The following is an 18,585-nucleotide window of genomic DNA, read 5'->3' as shown; positions in this document are numbered from 1 at the left end:
GCTGTTCCATGGTCCTCCTTCTCCAGTTTTGTCCTTCCTTCCGTGAAGTGGATATGGCCGGTGTGGAGGATAACTGGCACAGCTGCTTCCATCTATTCCTTTAACCTGACTTCAACGCTCTCAGCACTCCTGGCTGCTCCTTTATCTTAGACCCCTGGGACCCACCCCCGTACTGACGGTACTGGTCCCTTATGGTCGTTGCAGCCGGTCAACCCCACTCTAATGCCCTCAATTCTGGGCACTCCTACTTATATGGTCCTTAGATAAGGGACATATAAGACATTAAAACTGATGATAACAGCTACTATAGTTTTTATATAATATATATAGTCCCTAGATAAGGGGTGTATCAGATATTAAACTGATAAGAACAGATACTACACTTGATCTTAGCCAAAAAGCCGAGAAGCGATTATTGTAACTAAAACCCCGCTGGGACCGATCCTGGTACTCACATACTGGTCCCTTGTAGTAGATTGCAGCCAGTCAACTGCAAAGTCCTTTGCTGCCGAGAAATGAACTTTCTCACCATGCTGGAGCGAAGTTGGGCACAGGTGTTTTTCCCCCTCCGGGAATCGATGTGCCCATGCTGCTCCTGCCGTTGCCAGCTCCTCACGAAGTGCCAGCTGCCACTGCTGCTGTCTGTGCTACTGCAACTGCCGGCTGCCACTGCTGCTGCTGCTGCCGCTGCCGCTGCTGCTGCCGCTGCCGCTGCCGCTGCCGCTGCCGCTGCGCTGCCGCTCCTCCGCGGTTCTCCCGCCGGCCTTCTGCACCTTACATGGACCTGGTCCATGTCTGCACCTAGAAAGGTAAGTTGAAGGAAACGCAGGGTCTCTTACCTGCTGTTCCCGACTTTCCTTCTCCCGCCGGTGACCGTCGTTCCCTGTGTCGGGTTCGAGCCGCTTGGACCGACCCCGGTGTTCACGGGCCTGGTCCTTCGCGGCAGTTCCGCAGCCGGTAACCCCGGCTGTTCCTATAGATCCCCTGGACCCTGGTGCTTACCTTGTGAACAAGGTTTTCAGCCCGAACGTCCCGTTCCGACTCCATAAGTGCCGCTGCACTCGCTGAGCGTTTCGAGCCCCGGTACCGCTGGTCCGTGCTGTCTGTCCCGCAGCCTCTGTGCTGGCTGCTAGCGACTGGTCCCAAGCCAGTCTCGTTTGAGACTGGCATAGGGACCTTTTTTACTTTGCTTCCCGCCCGGCCGAGAGGTGAATTTTGCCGGTGCGGGAGCAAAGTCGGGCTCAGGTTGTTCCCCTCCAGGGAAACTCGTGCTGTTGCTGCTGCTGGCTGCTCGCCCTCCACGGGTCTCCCCGCCAGCTTTCCGCAGCCTCCTAAAAGTAAGTAGTAAAAAGGAACGCAGAGTCTCTTACCTGCTGTTCCCGACTTTCAAATCTCCCGCTTGGGGAACGCCGTTCCCCCCTGTGTGACTCGTTGCAATGCGTGTAGCGATATGACACGCATGCGTGGAAGCGGGCTTCTTCACGTAGTCACTCACGTGACTCCGAAGTAAAATCTACCTTACAGGCAGAACTTCAATGTGAAATTCTGTATTTGGAAATTTGATTCTGTAAATCTGGACTCGTTTCTCCCCTCGACCACCCCACCCCCCCCCCCACCCTCACACCCCCTCCCTCCCCCCCACCCCCCCTCCCCCCCCCCCCCCACTCCCCCCCCCCCCCCCCCCCCCCCCCCCCCCCCCCCTCTCCCCCCCCCCCCCCCCCCCCCCCCCCCCCCCCCCACCCCCTCCCTCCCCTCCCCCCCCCCCCCCCCCCCCCTCCCCCCCCCTCCCCCCCCCACCCCCCCTTTCCCCCACCCCCCCCCACCCCCCCCCCCCCCCTTACCTCTCACCACCCCCCTACCCCAAACCAGCTCACCCCACACCACCCGTTCACCCACACCATGGTAGAATATTGCATTGGAGAATGGGTTTAATTGGGGATGAGACCTACCGTGTGACTGGGACCCAACGGGTCCCACTTAGTCTAGTGTGCTATTAAAGTTGCCAGGGGTAAACAGGACAAAAAAGTTTGAGACCCCTGGTTTAAGGTGACAGGGGAAAGATTAATATCAACCAGAAACAACTTTTTTTCTTCAGACGGTGGTGAATATGTGAAATGAGCTGCCAGAGGAAGTAGTCGAGACAGGTAAAATAACAATATTTTAAATCTATTTGACAGCTACAGAACTAGGAAAGGTTTAGAGTAATATGGGCCAAATGTGGGTGAATTGGACTTGTTTAAATGGGGCATCTCGTGTACCTTTGGCATTGACCAGTTTGGTCAAACATCTTGCTTCCATCCCGTATGACTCTGTCTCTTTGACTCTACGCCACTCTTTAATAATGTTGGACCCGTTTTATCTTTGACACAAGGAGTGAAAATAGCTGGTTATTCAAACTAACGCTGCTGTAGGTGTTGAGCAGTGATAAAAGAAGGAGAGATATCCTCAGTGATAAAATAATAGCAAGCGGTGCACAATTTTATTTGGAAATTTTATGCAATGTTTACTCAATTTGAACATAATATATAGATATATTAGAGCTCGTAAATTGAGTTCACAGGACTCGTCTGTGATTTTCAATTGATATGAATTGTCATTTCTACATCTGCTATTTTAACATATTCTGATGCAATATTCACAAATCCTGGCAAAGGTGGCTGTATGATGAGAACTTGCAAGATCTAAGCCTTGTGTGTTCAGGCAGTGAAGCAAACAAATCATGTAATTGGATATTCTGGTTGTACTAGTGGATGAGAATGATTATGAATGGGGTTTGATGCCTTGTGCCTGTAAATTTACAGTGTCCCTTAGCTCACCTTGCTGAGCTGAGCCTTGAGTGAAGCAAAACATATATAATTCTCCAGACAACTGAATTACCTTACGGAGCCATAGTTCGCTTCACAGCACAGTATTTAAGCCATTCTTTTTTATGCTTCCTTGTAGAACAATAACTGAGATGAAGATGTTTCTCTCAGAGTCACAACAATAATTCACTGGTAGATTCAAGCAGTACTGATTGCGTATAAATGTCAATTTTAAGGCTTTTTCTGAATGTCGCAAATCACAATATCACAAGTTTTAAGCTTGCATTTTTATCATCTTTATTTGACTAATAAAACTCAATTTTGATCTTCATCAAGGTGAGCGATATTGGTGGTTGTTTTACTGAATGATTTTGTGTTTTAAACACAACTATAGCGGGAGAAATTGGGCTCCTGATCCCTAAATTTTGGAACATTGCAGTTTCTCATTGCTCAAAATGTGTCCCAGATCCATGGTCGTAAATTGAGTTCACAGTCTAAAGTCTAAAGACTCGCATGAAAATACCATGGTAGTCACTGACTTCATTGAGAAATATGTGGAGAGGTGTGTTTCCACCAAAACAACCTGAGTGAGCAGAAGTCTTGGATAAACCAGCAATCTGAGAACGAGATCTTTGGCATTCAAGTCTGGCAATGCATATTCAGATAAGAAGGCCAGGGTACAATCTTGATAAGCCCATCAAAAAGACAGAGACATGTTTGTTCTTAATTGATGAGTGGGATGGATGCTTGCCAGCTGAGGAAGGGCTCACACGCCATTGCATCCTACAAGGCAAAACCAAGTGTCAGCTCAATCGACAGCAAGGCAATACTGCCGATGAGCCTAATGCGTTCTACGCACATTCTGAAACAAAAGAATACTGATATGCCTTCCCACGCCCCCTTAGCTGCTGAGTGCATGGTAATCTCAGGTACACCATGGACGATGTCAGAAGATCCTCGTGAGGGTGGATCCTCAAAAAGTGTCTGGCCCTCTGGTGCACCTGACTGTATATTGAAATCGACCAACGAGTTTTTGTTGGCATCTTCAAAGTCTCATTACCAAGGTCTAAGACTCCAACAAATGAGCTTCAATAATAACAATGACTAATAAGAGTAAGGTGACAGGCTTTAATGACCACTGACCGAAGGCACTAATGTCCGTGGTGATAACATGCTTTAAAAGGTTGGTTTTGGTCAAATCCACTCTTACCATAGCTAAAACCTGAACCCCAAACAAGTTACCTGCTGCCACAAAATGTCAACAGGGATGTGATCTCTCTGACTCTCCACTCTGCGTTGGACCATTTTTACAATAAGAACACACAAATCAGTTCAACTACAGCATGGCATTAAAGCTTCTAAATGTTATCTAGGTCGGGGAAGAGGGTCTCTATGTATCTCCATCCAAATGGACATTTGACATTCCCATCAATAAACCACAATCACTACCCCAATAGCAACAACATTTCCTTATTAGTAACCATCAACACAGGGGCAACTCAGGGCTGTGTGCTCAGTCCCCTGCTCTACTCACTCTATACTCCTGATTGTGTAGCCAGACACAATTCCAACGCCATTTTTAAATTCCCTGACAACACCACCCTTGCTGGACGAATAAGTATATGTTTTTATTGTCTTAATAGTTTTGTTTTGGAGGTCTAATCTTTTGTGTGGGGGGGGGGGGGGGGAAGGGGGAAACTGTATTTCTCAGGCCCCACCTGGTCGGAGTTGTGGTTTTCCTCTGAACTGCATCTGCGCCCCTTCCTCGCAGCCAACCAGTGGGCCTGGAGTGGCGTTTCCAGCCAGAACTTCAGCTTCGGTGATGGGGCAGCGCTGAAGCGCCATCGCGGAGCGGGCGATGCCTTACCCGGGTCGCCGTGTAGTATGTTCCGGAGTGCTGAGACCGCCGACTCCAAACATCGCAGAGCTGTCATTGCGGATGCTTTCAGCTACGGCAGCGCTGACTTTTAAACACCGCGGAGCCTGGGTTCTCTCGCCGAGAGCGCCTGTGGACCTCAGGAGCCGCGGTCTCCGGGGAGTAAGTGGCCGTTCCAGACACTCCGAGCCTTGGAGAGTATTCTCCCGATGCCGGAGTTACATCATCTGGCGAGAGGGCCGGAAACATCGGGCCGCCATCGCGGAGACTGCGGAAGCCTCAATCGGCCCGGACCACCGGTGAACAAGAGGATGTGGCCTGAACTTTGTTGCCTTCCTTCACAGTGGGAATGATAGTGGGGGGATGTTTTTATGTTTTATGTTAAATTCTTTAATGTTGTGTTTTATTTTTGGTGTGCTGCAGATGGCTCGGAAAACATGGCTGCTGAAGATGAGATTGAACGCTGGCGTGATTGGCTGCTGCTTCTCTCTCTCCGAATTGTGTATTGTTGCTGTATATGTTATTTTTGTTTCATGCTTGTTTTAACTGTAAGCTGTCCTTGAGAGTCCTGAAAGGCGCCCTATAAGTAAAATAAAAAGTATTATTATAGGAAAGATTTTGTCAAGCTGGAAAGAGCGCAAAGAAGATTTACAGGGATGTTGCCAGGACTTGAGGGCCTGAGCTACATTGACCGGTTGAGCAGGCGAGGACTTTACTTCTTGGAGAGCAGGAGGATATGGGGAGATCTTATATAGAGGTGTATAAGATGATGAGGGGAATAGATAGGGTAAATGGACAGAATATTTTGCACAAGTAGAGGAGTCAAGAACCAGAGGACACGGGGTTAACGTGAGGGGGGAGTGGGGGAAAGATTCAATAAGAACCTGAGGAGAAACATTTTTTACACAACTGGTGGTGGGTATACGAGATAATCTGCCAGAGGAGGTGGTTGATGCAGGTACTATCATAACAGTTAAGAGACATTATGAGGAACACATCGATAGGACAAGTTTAGAGGGTTAAGGACCAAGCATGGGCAGCTGGGACTAGTACAGGTGGGGTATGTTGGATAGCATGGGCAAGTTGGGCTGAAGGGCCCGTTTCCACGCTGTATGTCTCTAACCCTCCCCTTTCCAGTAGAGCCCTCGGAGCAGCTCTTTGATTTACCTTCCACGTGCTGATGGAGATCGACCATGGTGTACATAATTTGCAATCTACATGGCAAAGGGACTCAAGCCAACAACACCCCTGGCTAGTGGTGGGCTAAAGCTGTCTTGAAGATCACACACTGAACAGTCCCAACCAATGTGGCTACGTTGTGCCAAGCCGCAGATTATTCCACTCAGCATTCGCAATTTTATATCCTGACAAGTATTTTCTATATCTTTAAGGTAGACACTAATTTATGTATCAAAGCTCATGAACTTTCCTTGCTCAAAAGCTTCAATAAAGGTCAATAATAAATATTCAGGCCACACATATGAAGGGGTCATTGCCCGTCCTGATCTTCTGAGTGTCTTGATGGTGTGATACAATACTGGACATTTTCACAAAGGCCACACTTGAGTTATTGAAAATTGAAGTTGACATTTGTAAAACCAGACACAGGTAAGGTTCGGATTTTAACATATTGCAAGCTTCTGGAGGAACAAAACGGGTTGTGCAGTGTCTTTGGAGGCAAAAGGATAATCAATGTTTCCGGCTGAGACCCTGCATCAGAACTTGCATTGGAGAGGCACGGTGGTGCAGCGGTAGCGTTGCAGCCTTACAACGCTTGCAACATCAGATACCCGGGTTTGATCCCGACTACGGAGTTTGTACATTCTCCCCAAAACCACCTGGGATTTCTCCGAGATCTTTGGTTTCCTCCCACACTCCAAAGATGTACAGTTATGTAGGTTAATTGGTTTGGACACTAAAAGCTGGAGGCACTCAGCTGGACAGGCAAAATCTCTGGAGAGAAGGAATGGTTGATGTTTTGGGTCGAGACACTTCCTCAGACTAGGTAAATTGGCTTGCTGTATGTGTAAATTGTTCCTAGTGTGTATAGGATAGTGCTAATATGAGGTGATTGCTGGACAGCATGGTGGATCAAAGGGCCTGTTTCCACGCTGTATCACTAAACTAAACTAAACTAAACTAACAGTGTAGAGAGGAAATAGACAGCAGAAAGAGGTGAGAAGAGAGAAGGATGAAGTAGGCGCTGGTGGGCAATAAGTGAGAAGAGAATGATGGCTAGATGTCATCACTTAGATGTCAAATAAGGTCAAATGCAAACTAAAAGAAATATACCTCATGTACGTGAGCATTGAATTTTCAAATTTGAAGTAACCCTGTGTGCTTATTTCTCTCTCCTTCAAATCCATCCAGGCTATTTTCGCCCCCTCCCCTCAACCTAGTTCCATCTGCCCTACACACACACACATACCAGGTCTCCTACCCCCTCCCCCCATGGTTTGATTCACCCATCCCTTATCTGGTTCCACTAGTCATCTTTCCTGATTTTTCAGATTTCAGTATCTGCAGCCTCTTCTGACTCCACTTATGACCTTTCAGCTTCTGTCTCTATCTCCTCCATTCCCATAACAGAAAGGTTCATCTGCCCCTTTCTTTTATCTCTCCTTATCTGTCTACCTATCAACCACAAGATGCTATCTCCCAATTCCACTCCTCACCCTCCCTGAAAAAGTAAATTATCTGCTCACATATACAGACGATACTTGGCCAGTGAGTTCCTCCCAGATTATTTTTTGTTCTACAACATTAGTATTTTCTTACATCTCAGATTTTCAATACATGTCCTCAGAAGACATGGCGTTACAAGTAAATTTGATGCTTTTTTCCCTTACTTTGTACTTTAAGTAAGTATAAACAAGTACTCACTCTTGAGGAATTCCTGCTCTTGGTAACTGGAGAATGTTCTTCATTGATGAGCTCTTTGCCTCTCAACTCAAGCCTTCTCTTGCATACTTATTTAAAAAATGTGATATTGGTAAGAGTCACGGCACTATGGCATAGCGGTAGGGTTGCTACCTTACAGTGCTTGCAGCGCCAGAGACGTGGGTTCAGTCCTGACCATGGGCGCTGTGTGTACGGAGTTTGTACGTTCTCCCCATGACCGCGTGAGTTCACTCTGAGAACTTAGATTTCCTCCTACAAAGTTGTACAGGTTTGTAGGTTAATTGGCTCGAGTCTGCATACTTGGTATGTATAAATTGTCCCTAGTATGTGTACAATACAGTATGCAGACTCAAGCCAAGAACAATGACATTCGTAATCGCAGCAGCATAACAGGTGAACATAGTTTGTAACAGACACTGTAATGAACAACATAAAGCAGTTCAATACATTAAAACAACACAATTTAGTGCAAAGCCAAAAACAATGCCTCCAAATCCCTAGTGCAATTTAACAGTTTGTAATCAAGGCATTCAATACATGTTTAGACAAACACTTATATAGATAGGTGGGTACAAGGCATAGGTGGGTACAAACTTAATGCTGGCAAATGGGATCAATGGAGATGGGTAAAAAGTTTGCATGGTTGAGAAAAACATTGCAATGATGGAAAGGGCACTGCACAGAAAGGCTAAAGATTAAATTTAAAGCAGCTGTTAATTTATTCAGTGTATTTTATAAGCCACCAAAAGGTGGGAAAGACACATTTGGGAAGAAATTTACAAAAGGTAACAACAAAATTGGGGTTCTGATAGTGGAAGACTTTAAACAAACAGTACAGCAAGGTGAAATGAAGGTATATTAAACAGTAAAAAACAAACAAGTATGATTAGGTGATTTATTTTAATGAGAAAGGGTGTTTTGCTGGATTCAGGCCAGAGAAGGGAAATTATCAAGAAGAGAATGTCATTGGCGGGGAACACCTTAGGAATGATGATCCCAGCATTGAAATGATTTACGAAGAAGAGTGAAGGCATGTCAGGAGAGAAATAATCTGGAGGTGGGCTAAATTCAGAGAATTGAAGATGACCTTAGTCTAAGATTTACAGGTAGAAATATAGTGGGTGAATGCACAATGAGAGAGAAGATGGGATATTCTAATATATTTTCACAAGAGAGTAAGGGACAGTAATCAAATTCAGAGCTTCTGAATGACAGGAGATGGAGAATGAGATGGAGCTGATAAATGGGAGGAAATGATGGAATTTGACAATATTGCAGAGAATAATGAGGCTGGATATAAAGCAGTATATGAGTTAGAAAATAAATAATCAGGGCAAAGAAGCAATATGGGCTACGATTAGTGGCTAAGATAAAAAGGAATCAAATGGACTGACAAGCATTAGTTGTCAAAGATGAGTTGGGTCAAAGGGTTTGTTTCTGCACTGATGGACTTTACGACTCTATGAATGTAAAAAAGAAACACTAAAATGTAAAGGCTCCTTTCTACCATGTCTCAGTTCTTCTGGTATTTGTGTCTTCAATTAACGAGGTGAGACTGCTATCCACCATGTCACCCAGAAGAAATGAAGCCATTTTACACTCTTTCTACATGCTGGTCCTAAATGTAATGGGAATCCAGAGAGTGATTTTGAAGCTGATTTTTTTTTTATAGGAACCAAATGGCTTGCATCTTCTCAAGTGCCATTTTTATTCAGCGCACACTTGCAAATCTATTTACGACAGAGCCTGGTTTATGCTTTAGTAACATTAACATTTAAATTTAGTATTTAAACTCAACAGGGGAAAAATAATTATGCAATAAACTCTTCCATACCAACACTACAGGTAATAAATGCTCATGGAAGGGAAATGTAAACGGTAAATCAGCATTCCCTTCACTGAACCCGTGTGCTGTACATAAACAAAATAACCAAAGCTGTATGCGGTCTGTGTAATAATTTAAATTACCATGAGATTATTTAATTTTAAAATTTGCTGAATGTGCAATGCGTCAAGTAAATATTGTTTTCAAAACTTTCTGTTCATAATGAACAATTTCTTTGTTATCTAATTAATCAGAGGCAAATGCATCAAAACCAAAGTAGGAAGACATCTAGTGGGGGGATAACTAGCGTAGCAGAACGGAGTTCATCATATGACTCGTGCAGAGAATTCACGGATGATTTTTCAATAAGGACTATGAAACTACATGAAGAAGTGGTAAATGAGTTCTGGCCAGTGTAACCATGCAATTGTATTTCATCAGCTGATTACACAAACATGTGTCAGCCTTTTGTCACACTTGTTTGTTTGTAGAAGCAAAGCATACAGTTGCATAAATAGTAGCTGATAATGTCAACTGCAATTTTACTTCGGACTGGAGACAGACACGGAAGATGGATCCGGCACTTCAAACTACCGCCCGAGATCGAGTAAGTGTCCCTCGGGAGCTGGGGCAAGCTCGCCAAGGGAGCATAACACTCCCGCTCCAGTGCACTAACAGCACTGGCCATCTCCCTCATCAGAGGAGATCGATGGCGACCAGGGCTGGGCTGGTCAAGAAGAGGGGTATCTGGCTGAACCACATCGGGAGTATGCTTGAGGTACAGGATCAGGAAGAGCTGCTGGGTGTGAGATACCGCTACGTGGCTACACCACGAGCGAGATGGCCTTTCAGTCTAAACCGATGGCTAGCTTACTACCTGTCTTTCCAAAAAACCTCTCCAAGACAGGTAGTCATGAGGCGTTGGATTTTATCATGCCTCCCCAAAATTGCATTTACTCAAATGCCCACCATTATTGGGGGTACATTGAGCAGGGCATTTAAAAACCCAAATATCTTAAATTGCATTTGATACCCCTGACGTCAGCTATAATTTTTGCATGCTCCTTCCAGAGGGGCAGGGTAGTATGCAAAACACCTGACCCTACTGTTCAACACAGTATGCGACCGCAACCTCTGGAAGGAAGTCATAAAACCTGCCCTCAACCTAAAACAAAAATTCACAGGACTGTGAGAACGCCGACCTCACAACCACAGATCCTGCTATCTGGCAAAGTTACCAAATCAAGCCTAAAAATTGGACAAAGTATCCAAGATATTCGGCATCATGAGGGCAGGGCCTGGAATGAGCAAAACACACAAAACCAGACAGCAGTACCTCCACGCATCCACCAGTAGGCGTCTACTTAATGGTATTGGTGAAAGCTCGGGGCCTGCATGCCAGTCCCCGTAAGCCTTTCAGGCCAGGGCCCAGAGCGGGCCCCATGGAAAATGCGCCACCCCCCAACAACACCACCCCGACAGGCAAGGAACCAGAAACCGAAGAAATGAACACACCACTAAACAACAGTGAAGACAGATAAGTATGGTTCCTACCATCACATAAAAGGTGAAGGTTTTGTACTAACAGGGTGGGGGAATCACACCTGGGTTGGAAGCATGAAGAACTATCACACTTGGTAGTTATATACCAAAAGTATTCAAGGATAAAAATTGAATGAAGAAACTTGCCACCAGTTCAGCATGCACCCCAAAGGGGTTTACCCTCCCACTAAAAAAGAACATGAGGGACTAGCTGAACTGGAGGAGATAAAAGGGGTCATACAGAAGTCTAATATGAACCTTTGGTACCCACAAAACCCAACGATGGTGAATGTCACACCATCATTGACTTAACCACTTGAATATTTTCACCAGGTATACACACTTTAATGGAAAACTTGTAACTGCTAACCGTGGATTTCCTAGGATACTTTATGGTAGACATTGACTTAAAAGATGCATACTATTCAGTACCCATTCATAACGATTTCGGAGATACCACAATTTACCTGGATGGGGTAACTATGGCAATATAAATTATTGACAATGGCTCAATACGAGCCAAAACTGTTTTCCAAGATATTCAAACCAGCCCTAACACTATTAAGGAACATATCGTCATGGCATGTCTCAATGATATTAACGACAGACAAAACCATGGAAATAGCTAAATCAGCAGCATAGCTACTAAAACTTATTTAGCCTGCGCTCTGTCATACAATCCAGATAAATCTACATTGACATCATCCACAATTATGGACTATCTGGTGTTCAATTAACTCTATCCACTTGTCTATAACATTGCCAAAAGGAGAGTCAGCGTATAACTTGTAACAAATTAATGGTGACAATCAACCAATCATTCAACAAAGTGGCAAGAGTAATTGGGAATTAGTAGCAGCATTACCAGCTACTTAACTTGAACCTTTCCATTAGAGCTAAGGTGCTAGTGGCCTTGAGACTCTTGAAAGGCGCTCATAAATAACATTTATTATTATTATTATTATTATTATTATTATTATTATTATTATTATTATTATTATTATTAAACAAAATAACCCATATCCAGAACAGGTGGTAAATGGGCTAATCTGGAGTCATCATCACTACAGACACTGGGCATAAAACCAAGTTGGAAATATTGAGTGCGTTCTATGGGTAAAAGCATATTGTTCAGCAGTGCACCATTTTGCATGTTCATTTATAAATTGACAACATCACAGTGGTGGCATATACCAAACCACATGGGCGGAATAAAATCGATATCATGTGACAATTTATTTAACAATTGGTAATGGTATGTCGTCAAACATATTTGACCATCAGCAACTTACCTACCAGGTGAGCTAAATACTGTAACAGACATATTAAACCAAAGTATTTGCTGAAATTACAAAGCAATATGGAACACCAGATATCGATGTCCTTGTATTCCAATTGAATCACCTCGTACCGATGTATGTCGCATGGAACCAGACCTTGAGGCAGCGGCAATGGATACATTCCCGCTGAACTTGGGGGGGGGGCACGATAAATTAAACTACTGGGTTGCAGATTTTGAAAAGACCACTGCTGGGCCTGGGTTGCAGAATTGGAAAGACCACTGCTGGGCCTGGAAATGTCAGACCAGCACTATCGATACGATGACAGCATCCCATCGCATATCCACCAGGGAACTATACTTGGCGAACATCAAGAAGTGGGAAGATACTGTTCAAATACAGGAACTTCATATTCAACTACAACAAAACCTGTACTGAAGTTCCTGGCAGGGCTTCACCACAATGAAGGACTCAGCTACAGTGCCATTAATATACCCAGAAGTGCTGTCAGCCTACTTAACTCAGGCACCAGGACAACAGGCCATAGGGTACCACCCCGCTGGTAATCAATCTCAGGCATATTCAACTCTAATCCCCCAGACCTAGGCACACCCAAATCAGGGATGCCAGTGTGGTCCTGACGTACCTTAGGGGATGGTAACCAGCCAGGTCCCTCACCCTGGAACAGCCTACCCTGAAGACGGTCATGCTGATGGCACTTGTCTCAGCACAAAGAGTCCAGTTCCTCCATCTACTACGATTGGACAATATGGTTATAACACTAGACCGTGTTACATTTACCATTCAGGGGCTGGTCAAACAGAGCAGACCAGGAACATCAGGTCCAGTCATGGAATTTCGGGCATACCCACATGAACCACGGTTATGTGTCATGACCCACTTATTGAATTACATTGACACAATAAGAAATCCCCGAGCGAGAGAAAAAGCCTTATGGGTCAGCCACAAGAAACCTCATGGTCGTGTGATGAGCCAAACTATCTCAAGTGGCTCAAGCAGGTACTGGGAGCTGCTGGAGTAAATACTAACGTGTATAAATCTTACTCCACCAGGGCAGCATCCACATCGGTGGCTAAGAGGATGGACGTACCTATGGACCACATCCTGGCTACAGCGGGGTGGTCTAGGGAGTATACGTTCCAAACTTTTTATAACAAGCCGCTGGCAGAACCTGTATCGTTTGCAGAAAAAGTATTAGAATCTGCAAATATATAATTTAAGCCCGGAGGAGCATTTTGGTCTTGTTATTGTTAATAACACCATTATTGTTTTACAAACAGATTCATGGTTGATTACGATAACATACATCCTCCCTCGAATGACTTCGGCAGGGAGTGAAGTATGAACTGTTACACGGTTTGAAATCACAGAGCTTTAAAATCTTCACGTAGTCACTCACGTGACTCCGAAGTAAAATAGTAAGATTAAACAAGAACTTACCAGTTCGAAGTTTGATCTGTATTTTATGAGGAATTATGATGAGGGATTATGTGCCCTCCGCTCACACCCTCAATTATAGAGATCAACTGGTATTTAAGTTCTCCTTTTCTTTACTATGTTTATTTCAATTATTGTGTCTTCTGTGATTCCACACCTCTGCTTTGAACGATGTCGCGCATGCGTGCTGGACGGGTTCTTCACGTAATTCCTCATCGTAACTCCTCATAAAATACAGATCAAACTTCGAACTGATAAGTTCTCATTTAATCTTAGAATTTTAACCCTGACAAACATAGGTCTGCTAAGGATATTTTAATGTGGAAACAGAATTTACTGAGTAAAATTGATTCAGTGCTGGTACTACTAGAAGGGAGTTATCCAGGGAGATGTGATGTAGGCTTTTTAACCCACCAAGTCTGCACCGAACAGTGATCACCCCTGTAATTTACAATTTACAATATTTGCAAAAGTCAAATAACCTTGTGGCTGTCCTTGTGGCTAAAGGGATCAGGGGGTATGGAGAGAAGGCAGGAACAGGATACTGAGTTGGATGATCAGCCATGATCATATTGAATGGCGGTGCAGGCTCGAAGGGCCGAATGGCCTACTCCTGCACCTATTTTCTATGTAACCTACAAACTTGCTTAGGAGCATGGGAGAAAACTGGAGCACCTGGAGAAAACCCACGTGGTCACAGGGAGAATGTACAAACTCTGTACACACAACACCCATAGTCAGGATTGAACCCGGGTCAGCAAGTCGACTGCTACACCACTGTGCTGTCCCATTCACCTAATCTAATCCTATAAATCCTACCAAGTGTCATGGAAAGCAATCCAGCATTTCAACCATAGAGGTTCTTTTTTTAATTTAATACTTAGCTCCCTCATTTAAAAATGCAGGACTCGTACCTCATTTTATCCATGCTGTTAGCACCAAAATGGAGGTCAGTGCCATAGTACGGTGTGAGGTCTCCCAAGGAACTTTGGTTCGCAGTTGATTGGCAAGACTCAGACCCTGTACTGGAAAGATTCTCTTTGACAGCTCAGCCCTCCAGCTTACCAGCTGTCATGGTTATCTGTCTTTGACATTCACAAACATTCTAAATCACTCAACTTGTGTTAAAAAATAAAAACAACGCAAGGAATTTAAATTAATTAAACGAAGCGTTGAAAGCTAAAACTAAAAACACAAAGAGATCTTAATCTTAATTAAGTCTTAGTTTGTTTTATTGTCACATGTACCAAGGTACAGTGCAAAGTTATTGTTGCGTGCCGACCAGTGAGCAGAAAGACAATATATTATTACAATTGAACCATCCACAGTGTAGATACCTGATAAAGGGAATAATGTGAAAAGCATTTAGTGCAAGATACATTCCAGTAAAGTCCAATCAAAGATAGTCTGTGGGTCACCAATGAGGTAGCAAGTTGCTCAGGACTGCTCTCTAGTTGGTCATAGGATGGTTCAGTTGCCTGATAACTGCTGGGAAGAAACTGTCCCTGAATCTGGAGGCGTGCATTGTCACACTTCTATAACTTTCGCCCAATGGGAGATGGGTGAAGACGGAGTGGATGGGGTTCAAACTCATCCTTGATAATGCTGGTGGCCTTGTCAAGGCAGCATGAGGTGTAAATGGAGTCAATGGAAGGAAGGTTGGTTTGTGTGATGGTCTGGTCTGCGACTACAGCATGGGCTTTCTCTGAGATTTTCGGTTTCTTCCCACACTCCAAAGAGGTACAGGTTTGTATGTTAATTGTCTTGGTGTAAATTGTCCGTTGTGTGTGTAGGATAGTGTTCACGTGCTGGGATCGCTGGTCGGTGCGGACTCGTTGGGCTGTTTCCACGCTATATCTCTGGACTGAACTCAACTCTTACTGCGTCTTCATCTTGCTCCCAACGTAATATACAAGCTTCAAATTCCTTCATAAGAATGGTCATTTTATTCATTTTGATGATCGATATGCTTGTTTAATTTACAGCATGTTTACAGTAAAACAAACCACCAACGTAGATTGCAAGGAAAGATAGGTAGCCAAAAAAGGAAGAAATAATTATTATTAGATATTAATTATAGTATTAATAACAGATGGCCCAGCAAAAAACTCAATATTAAAGGATTTACTCTCAAAGAGTCTGCGTGAGCATCTGTAGGAATCGGTTGTTTGCTTGCCATATGTTCACTGAGCACACAAGGCATTAGTCTGTAAATATGCTCTGTCCCGCACTGTATTTTGCAGCAATGTGGGGAGGGAAGTAAGCTTTAGAAGCTTAATATCCTGGCCACCTTTTATTTAAAATACACGTTGATGCAAATAATTTTTAACCACAAAGGAGTTGGTGCGCTTGCAGTAAATTTGAATAAATGTTCAGCAGTACCTTCTAATAGTGCACACATGATATACATGTTTTTTAAATGTATAAAGCTTACTTAACTGGTGAAATGTACATAAGGATGGAGGGTAGAAGGGGAACAAAGGGCACCCTCCAAAGGAATCTCTTGAGGTGGATGAATATTTATTATTATTATTATTATTATTATTATTATTATTATTATTATTATTATTATTATTATTATTTTTGTTGCTGTTGTTGTTGTCATTTGCGCCGCGCAGATTAGTCTCTTCCCCTGACACTCCCCTGTTTGGGGAATTCTCTGTCTCAGAGGGTGGTAGAGGCAGGTTCTCTGGATGCTTTCAAGAGAGAGCTAGATTGGGCTCACAAAAATAGCGGAGTCAGGGGATGTGGTGAGAAGGCAGGAACGGGGTACTGATTGGGGATGATCAGCCATGATCACATTGAATGGCGGTGCTGGCTTGAAGGGCCGAATTGCCTACTCCTGCACCTATTGTAGACAAAAGTGCTGGAGAGACTCATCGGGTGCAGCAGCTTCTGTGGGGCGAAGGAAATAGGCAATGTTATGGGAGGAAGGACTTGGGAAAACACGGGTCAATGATATAAGATACCCAGCACGCCAATCTGCAATCTGAAATTAGAAAGAAAGAGAACATAGAAAAATTAGTTGAGTGTGAGTAATTCAGAGTTATCTGTCTGTCAGAAAAAGTTAAATGGCACACTAATATCCTTAAGGGAGGGAAATTGCTGGGTTTACCAACAATAGGATAAACGTGACTGCAGTTATATACCAAAGGTAAATAAAAATGCTGGAGAAACTCATCGGGCGAGGCAGCATCTCTGGAGCGAAGGAAAAAGTAAAATTTTGGGTTGAGACCCTTATTCAGACTGATGTGGGGGTGGTGAGGGCAGGAAGAAGAAAGGAAGAGGGAGGAGGTAAAGTGACAAGTGTAGCATTTCTTGCGGTTGCAAGGGAAAGTGCCAGCTGAGGGGGTGGTTGGTCAATTCGTCCCTTCCCACCCAAACCACCCCCTCCGCTGGTACTTTCCTTTGCCACTACAGGAAATGCCACACTTGTCGCTTTACCTCCCACCTTGACTCCATCCAAGGACCCAAGCAGTCTTTCCAGGTGTGGCAGAGGTTCACCTGCACCTCCTCCAACCTCATCTATTGCATCCGCTGCTCTAGGTGTCGGCTGCTCTACATCGGTGAGAACAAGTGTAGGCTCGGCGATCGCTTCCCCCAACACCTGTATTCAGTTCGCAATAACCAACCTGATTTCCCGGTGGCTCAGCACTTCAACTCTCCCTCCCTTTCCGAATCCGACCTTTCTGCCTGCCCCATGGCCAGAGTGATTACCACTGTAAATTGGAGGAGCAGCACCTCATATTTTGCTTGGGTAGTTTACACCCCAGTAGTATGACCATTGACTTCGCCAATTTCAGGTAGTCCTTGCTTTCTCCCTCCATCCCCTCCCATTCCCAGCGCTCTCACAGCCCACTGTCTCTGCCTCTTCCTTTCTTCTTCCCGCCCCCACCATCCCCACATCAGTCTGAAGAAGGGTCTCGACCTGAAAGTCACCTTTTCCTTCGCTCCATAGATGCTGCCTTACCCACTGAGTTTCTCCAGCATTTTTATTTACCTTCGATTTTTCCAGCATCTTTAGTTCCATCTTAACCAGTTATATACCAATGTGGTTGACTCTGCACTGCCCTCTGAAGGGTATGGCTGGCAATTGACAAAGAAGAATTTTCCACCACTTCAAATGACTTGATTTCTTTGTCATTATCAGTCGTCCATCTGTGATACTGACTCAGCTGGTTTGCTTTCTTGGCCTTTGGAAAACCTGAAATGATAACTCTGTTTCTAACTCTGTCTCATGACCTGCTGAGAATTTTTCATAGCATTTTCTGTTATTCTTTCATATTTCCCACAACAGCAGCATTTTTTTTGTTTTTCTTCTTACAAAGAATTAAATGCTTTGATTCTACGACCTTCCACACTCTGTTTTCAGCTGTTCACGAACACTGACAATCAGATCTTTAATAAATCTAAGATAAGGGGCAGCTTTGCTAACATTAACTCCGTTAGCAAACTCAGGAGATTTAAACGCATTTTAAAGAAGGAGCTGGAAGTGAAAGCCATGATTGAAGTAAATAAAGTAAGTTATCCTTGCTGATGAAAGTATTGAGAAGTATGCCAAAATAACTTGGTGTTTAAATCATTCATGTAACTTCCCATAATCAAGTAATAATCATAAAATGTATGCTTCCATTCGGACTTTCAAGCAATCTGAACATGTTTGGGGATAAGAAGATGATATGTGCAAAAACTATTACAGCTCACGGGTGCAACATTTCCTCCACACACAAATGCATAGTAAAATTATAAACTCGCTCTTCATGACCAGGATTATAATTATATTGTGTGCAAACAAAATTAAACTGTATCTACCTCAATGGAGGAATTACAGTTAACTACACCAAGATGAGCATTGGGAATGCCAATAGGTGTGAAACTTAAACAAAAATTTTCGGATCA

The 18,585-nt window shown here is 44.0% G+C and overlaps 1 pseudogene; it reads right to left on the bottom strand.

Annotated features, from left to right (window-relative positions):
• Positions 1–305: 305 nt before the first annotated feature.
• LOC129696794 (U2 spliceosomal RNA) lies at positions 306–413 on the bottom strand (annotated as a pseudogene).
• Between the last annotated feature and the right edge of the window lie 18,172 nt (positions 414–18,585).

Source organism: Leucoraja erinacea, chromosome 4 (assembly GCF_028641065.1).
Source record: "Leucoraja erinacea ecotype New England chromosome 4, Leri_hhj_1, whole genome shotgun sequence".
Lineage (NCBI taxonomy): Eukaryota > Metazoa > Chordata > Chondrichthyes > Rajiformes > Rajidae > Leucoraja > Leucoraja erinaceus.
Note: the sequence above shows the minus strand (reverse complement) of the source record. Positions and strands in the feature narration are given on the sequence as shown.